The sequence below is a fragment of the Apteryx rowi genome, unplaced genomic scaffold (assembly GCF_003343035.1).
Source record: "Apteryx rowi isolate R43461 unplaced genomic scaffold, aptRow1 scaffold_77, whole genome shotgun sequence".
NCBI classification, from domain to species: domain Eukaryota; kingdom Metazoa; phylum Chordata; class Aves; order Apterygiformes; family Apterygidae; genus Apteryx; species Apteryx rowi.
In genome coordinates this window covers 946,416-954,008 of record NW_020451060.1, presented here as the reverse complement: position 1 = coordinate 954,008, position 7,593 = coordinate 946,416, and positions in this window count along the sequence as shown.

Below are 7,593 nucleotides of genomic sequence, written 5' to 3'. Positions count from 1 at the left end.
CAGGCTCAGCCTGTGACCTGTGTGTGTGACTATACATCTATACGCAAGGTTGTGGCACATGCTTGTACATCTGGCATCCTTTACCACATATGCAGCTGGTATCACAGGAATCCGTCCAGCAGTATAACATACACAGGAAAGAGTGTGTTGTATTCCTCTTACTGGCTTGCACATATGGAAGCTAAAAATGTTGAAAATTGGGCACTAATTTTGTAATGCTTTAATTTTGTAACAGTGATGTGTGCCTTCTCTTCCTCCACTTTTCATATATTGTTTTAGAAAAGAATGAGTTAACTCTTGCTACGTAGGTATCTCGAGTGAACTATCAAGAGTGAATACAGCAATTGCCAATGGGTATTGCTTTTTCAGAGAAAATGGCAGAAACCAGTGTTGAAGAAAAACATTAAAAAATGAACCCCCTGAAGCAACTTTCAGAGAAATCTTATGATTAAAATCCTGTTTCCCAGAGCAGGTCAAGGAAGCTGCCAACATGCCAAAGACAGAAACAAAGTGGACAGGAAATTGTCATGCAGTGAAGCTGACAGATAATCTGGTGAGGAAGCTGGACAGCTATCCAGCTCTCAAAGCCAACACGTTCCTTGCCAGCTTGGCTTTTTACTGCTTTTCCAAATGACTAATAGAAGTTGGTTTTGTTCTAGAAAGATGAGCCTGCCTAACTGTAATTATTACAGCTAGCCCACATTTACCATGAGGGTTATGTTATTGCATCAGAGCATATTGAGCTTTTTCTCTAACAGAGGCTATGCAATTAAACAAGAGGGCTGATACTTGGAGGCAAACTCTCAAGAGCTGAAGAAGTATGAAGCTGCCACTTGCAGAAACTATGCCCAGGACCAGCATACAAGGTTACTCAGGGAGACTATACAAAGGCTGGAACAGGCAAAGAAAACCCGTTGGTATTAATTGGTAATAATATGTCTGGGCTTTAGTAATGCAAGACCACAGTTTTAATTTCAGCTGACAGTTCTTCTGAAAACCATTGTAGTGGCAAATTAACTGTTCCTTGCTTTCTAATTGTTGTTTTGTTTGTGCATGCTTTGTTTTGTTTTTAACATGTCAGAATTATTACCCAAATAGAAGGTTTCTATCTGTGCAAACCCAGAGACTGGTTAGAATCCAGATGAAATACTCAAGAGGGATTTCTTTTAAAATGAAAGTAGAAAACACTACCTGATACTAATTCTTGTAGCACATAATTACTCCCATTTCCAATTAGCAACTGAATTCCAGCTCAATACAAAGCACTGCACGTAAATCCAGTTTCTAATGAGTAAGAGAATTAAAAACACCAGAATGTGTATGCTACTTGAACTAAATAGTGAATAGTAATTCCATTTTCACAGTATTAATACTAGAAAATTCTCACTTCGTAACTGATTTTCAGAGCTTTCATTATGTAGGTTAATTAGTTTGTGAAAGGGTTAAGTTTTATTCAGGGCTTCAGCCTGCACCCATTTTAGTTGAAGATTTGTTGGATATGTTTTCAAGGCCAAATGAGATCGTTAAGATGTGTTTTCTGTAACGTGCAGGCCACAGGATGACATTAGGTGGTTGGACAGCCATAAGATTCTTTGGTACAAAATCAGACCCTACATGTACACTTAAGTCAGTGTGCATTTACACATTGCACAGAAAAGATATAAATTCATATTCCTTTTTGTCTACTATTTAGAAATGTGCAAATGTGGTCTTTTCTACCTTGTCAGATGCTCAGCACCTCTGAGGTTGTACCCTGGATTTTACATGCCTTCCCTTCAGAGACAGGGAGGAGGGAGACAGGAAACGGGAGCGTATCCATCTCCCAGCAGCTGCCTTCAGCATCTCAGCCCTCTCTGGTGTTGGTGTATGACCATGACTTACTAACATAAAAAAAAAAATGTGAAACCACACTTACACCATACGTATTCCACCCACATTGTGCCTTCATGTTAACTCTTTTTTGTAGTTTTATAAAACTTCTGGCTCTTCAGTGTACAAAACTTCATTTTTTCAGTTTAGAGATCAGATGCTCAAGAAACTCACACCCTCAGAGGTGGGATCCTCAAACTTTACAGTGCATGATGTTGCATGGTAAGTGTTGTCCAGAGTAAAGAGACATGTCTGGCAATTTAAGTTAATGATATATGGAGAAAATGGAATGTGTTACATCTTGAACTTCATTGGATGCTCTGGGGACTTATAGTCCTGTTGCTTGGTATCTTTAGGACTAATAGTATGGTAAAGCAGTTGACCCTGCTCCCCCCAATGCGTGGTTAATGTCTTCCTCCAGTAGTTTGAATTTTTATGCCTTTGATGGTTGATAGTGACCTTCTGACAGTACTTTGGTTATAGGTCTCCAGAGCATGATCTCATGATTGGTTTTAGTGTTTACCACAATGTTTTCAGTAACTTTAAGGAAGCAGAACAACATATTAGATTTTTCTGATTTGATTATTGGTTTTAATGAAAAGCTAATGAGACTTGGATTGTTTTAGCTTATCATTTGGCAGGAAAAAGCGTATTAGAAAAAATGGTTCAAGATAATCTATTTCTCTGCAAAATTTTGAGGATTGCTCCTTATCTCTCATATGATAGAAAAGGTAAAAGAATACAAACTTCAAAAGATCTATTGAAAATAGATCCTTAAGGATGAAGCGGAAGAGAGACTGGGATATAGATCCTGATAGGTCTCACTTCTTCAGATTTCCTTTTTTCAGTTACTAGTAGACGATGGTAGACCTTTCAGGTAAGATATACATGCATGTAGACTGATTTGCTGATTCCCTTTTTCTCAAATTGCTTTGGAGAGCAAAAAGTGAAGAGCACAGCAACAAGTCTGTCAGGGTCAAAAAGCGCAATCAGCACCTTTAGCACAGTGAAACACTGTTTATTAAAGCTTGGTCCTTTAAGATCTTTTTTCCCTGTGATCTGGGTAAGATGTTTTGACTAGAACAGGCACAAAATGAAATCTTGGCCTTGATCAAGTGAGTGACTGAAGTTCTCTGGGCTTCAGGAGGGACAGGATTTTACTGACAGAAAGGTGGGCCCAACTAATAACGTATTTCAATAGCTTCAGTTAAATCCCAGCTGATCTACTTCAACTGAAATTCTCATAAATTTATTTCCTCTATGCTGTAATCCTTTTTTAGTTTTGTTTTTTTTTTTGGGGGGGGGGGGGGGTGGGAAGGAGAGGGATGAAGGAGAGAGCAGGGGGAGGACTGTGCTTAAAATGAAAATGAATTCAGCCTGGACAGCCAAAACAAATCTATCAATACAATGCTATTTTGTGTGACCAAAAAGGTGAGTTAAAAATAATGTCTGAAATCTTGCTTCATCTAGGCCAGAACTTGGAGTTACAGTTTTTCAGCACTTAGGAATCACTGCGACTGTCAAACACTGCCTTTTCTCATCAACTGTTGTGGCTTATCTTTTCCTTTGAATGGATTGTGTTTTTGTAATAAGAAGAAACAGTACCAAATTTCAATAACTAGTGCTGTGAAAGTTACCATAAAAACCTAACCCTTTCAATCCGTTTGTTCCAGTAACACCATGAAAGATCATCTGAAACAGTTCAAGGAGTTTCAAAAAGGTACGAGGCATATGAAGTACATGGGAGCAAGGGAAATGGTTAAAATGACATTGAAGTGTTGGATTTTCTACTTTTATTAAAAAAAAAAAAATCCGAGGATATTATTAATGTGTATATATACATACATATATATATATATATAAAAGTGAAAAGCAAACACCAAAACTCACTCTAGAGCAATGGTACATCATTTCTCTGGCTATGAGATGGATACTCATTTTCAAACCTGAGATTTTATATTATTTGCCTTCAGGCTGCCTGGAAACCAATGGCAAGGACAGGATTAGTATAAAAGTTCTTAAAACCTGATCTCTTTCTGCTAGACCAATGCTGTCTTACCTGATCAACGCTGCTGAAAGAAAACTTTTTTTTTTTAGAAGAAGAAGATGAAGAAGCAGTCTTTCTGTGTTATTGGAGAGGTGACAGGAGAGGTGCAGCTCACATCTAACTGAATCTGTGGGAGTGTATGTATTCAAATATGAATGCTTTAGCATTCATGGGAAAATTTGTTTACAGAAGTTACCTATTACCTGTGCATATGCAAAAATGATCATAATGAAGGTTAGGAAAAAATAAAAGTTATGAGTGAACTCCTCAGGATCGAGGTTATTAAACTGCTAGTTGTGCAAGTGACACTAAGAAGTCTTATTTTTCTCTCCTATCTGCAAAGAAGGATAATTTAACAATATAAACTTCCTCACACATAGGCAGAGGGTTACAGAATTTGAAGTAAAGGCTACATCCATGTCTCTCATGCACATTTATAAACAACACAGATCAAAGAAGAGATGAGCTACTTTTGTGGTCAAAAGATTTTATGATTATGGTTACAGTTCATTTTATCAGGGAATTCAGAATACATGTAAGATTGCATTCATGCCATGGAAAAGGAAACACTTTCTATGTTTGAGATGTACTCTACATCCAAGCCACTGAGGTACTATATCTTATCAAAACTTCCAGAAGGGCTGGACCCATCCAAGAACTACACCCTTTATACACGTAGTTCTTAAAAATGCTGTTTTCCCCATGTGTTAGAAACATAAATAATTTGCAGCCTTCTGCTTAATTATGTTAATAAGATAAGGTCAGTGCAAAATCAGAAGGGATATTTTCTAAAATAGAAAAGAGAAATATGTACTTCTTTCTGCATTAATTTTGTTCGTTAATAGAAATATCAGAATGCTACATAAAGCACAGCCACATAACACTGGCTTGGTAATATTTAAAACAGTAGAGTGGACATGTCAAGCAGTTATATGTCAGTTACTCCCTGGAGACATAGTACTTCTACACTTCAGAACAATTTTTTCACATGGATTAACTCTTCTGATCTATTTGTCCAGGGGTTTAAGAAAGACTAGATGTACTCTTTCCATAACATCAGCTGCAAAGTACTTTGTACCTCAGGTGTTTTTTTAGGGACATTTTAACATCTATCAGAACCTACTGCTTATGGTAAAGTTCCCATGCAGAGTCCTAGCAACATGACAAAGACTTATTTAATAAAAACTTGCATTGAATACTGTTATCTTTCACGTGGTAACTCTTAGTGTTTAAAAAATGTGCACTACAGTCAGTTTTAATTTTTCCAACAAGGATAAAACAATATTTTTTCTTTTACATTGTTTTGTTGACTTTTTCCCATGTGAACACATCCTGGTTTCCTTGATTATGCCAGCTACCAGTAGCTGGTATTTTACAGATTTGGGTACTTCTAATCCCTCTATCTCAATACATGTCTAATTTTCTTACTTCAGCATAATCAGTAGTTTTGATTTTCACAAATATCTGTTGAATGTACAAATTATGCAGGTGATCCACTTCCATCACCCTCTGTAAATTACACTACTTCTAGACCATGCTCTTCAGATGTACTATTTTGGCAGCAGTAAGTGCCTAACACACAGCTCTAGTGTATAGTGGTCTCAAGTACAAATTTGGCTTCATTCTCAACTCCAGCTCTGTCCCTGATTGAGGGTCCCTCTGTCTCATGAAGCCTATACAAACAATCCATTATTAAATTTATCGCTTCTAGTACCGGGCCAAACAGATCTTGCTGAGACACTTAACTTTATTGCAGTTTAATGCATTTAGATGTGCATTCTTACTGGCTCCAAAGAAGTGTTAGAATATCGTTCTTAAAGATCACAGCATTCTTGTGCATATATAACAGGAGCTCATGTTGAGTTGTCTGGCTGCTGTATTCCATCCATTTTGCTCTTCTGAACAAAAATGTGTGGTTTTCTTTCAAGAATTCTTTGCTTTACCACATTTACGTTTAAAGACAAAACCAAAATATATTTAAAGACAAACTCACAAAACTTCTATTTTTCTGTCGTCTTTGTTAAAATAGATGACTTCATTTTTTAAATAAAAATAAACTTTAATGTTGCATATTCTACTAATTTTTGTACAAGATGGGTTTTAATTCTAGTTTAAAGTATTAACTTAAAAGGAAAGTAGGGATGGCTATGAAGCATAAATAGAGCGGTTTTTTACATAGGAACAATTTTCTGCAGTGTCTGAGCTTTTCACAAATTCCTCTTTGTGAGTATCAGTTACTGATATTTTCTGAAACACTGGTAAGGACTGCAGATAAATATTTTGAACGAGTCATCACTATTAGTGTGTTTAAATGTTCTTAGAATCACTTGTCACAAACTGCATAATGTTGTATCTTTCAGCTCTGGTAAGTTAATTTCTTCTTGGATCCATATAGCAGACAGTGATGGACTTAATCCATCCCTGTTAAAGATAGGTTTTATAGTCAATAGGGTTTTCAGTCTTATAAGATTTATATATAGGTCTATATCTAAGTGATTTTTTTGCTTTTTTCCCCTGATCTTTTGGACAGAGCTGCTGCTCTTCAACACAGCCTCCTAAGACTCCGAAAACAATGGGGTTATGTCTCCAGAATTTTTAGCTGGCTGTAAGCAAGCAGGGCAAAATTAGTTAATCAATGATCACAGCTGCAGACAGTCCTCATGTCTTCTGCTTGCACAATAATTCCTAATGAATAGTTTTACTAGCTTTTATTTTTAACATCATCTTGTCTTAATGACAAAGATGAATGAGCCATTTTCTGACTCTCACTGTGTTTTTATGAATCTCACAAGCAATTCAGTTCCCTAACCATTTGAAACCCTGTTTTTAGTCATAATATAACTGTAGATGTGCTGGGCTGCTGAAAAAGGATCCGTTTTTCCTTAAAAAAAGAAGAAAGCTCCCACTCAGGAAATTACATATCTCCTTAAGTAGGTGAGAAAAAGAATGTAACCCAACATGGTTTTAAATTTGTAACCAAAGTCCTGTTTCTGATTTAGACGAAGCTGTTGTATATATTTTTAAAAAAGGAAATCTGTTCTCTGGTGAATGCTAGAATGGGGGGTTTATCCATTTTAAAATGGTTTTTGAGTAAGAAATGGAAGAAAGGTTTAAATTCAGCCTCATCTTTCTTGAAATCTGACATATGTGAAAGATCACTTTTATTAAGTTTGCACCCTTTGTTCAGTTAGAAATTTCAATTTACTTATTAAATCTAGCAGATCAAATCCATCAAGGATATTTAATCTCAAAATAATTGCTTCTACCAAAGATGCTTAGATTCCTTTGCGTATTTCATAGCCTGCAAATGACATTACAGCAGTTTTTATACTCTGCTTTCCCTCTGATTGTTTACATTCCACTTAGAAAAGCTAACACCCAGAAACAATATTCATAACTAGATGGTGTAAAGCATTCAACTGGGTTAATAATAATGGAAGAAATGGCTAATATTTTCTATTGCAACATTTTTGAACTAAGAGAAGCTTCATCCGTCTGGCTGTTCCCAAGACTGTACCGACGGGTCTTTTTCGGTTTTATTTTGCCTCCGATGCTGGACACCGTGCTTTTTCCCCCCCGTGGCTTTCCGGGATCTGCAAGTGACGCCGGGACACGAGGAGCTCGGCGAAGCCGGCCGCGACCTCCCCGCGCGCGGGCCCGGCGGCGCCACCCCGCCC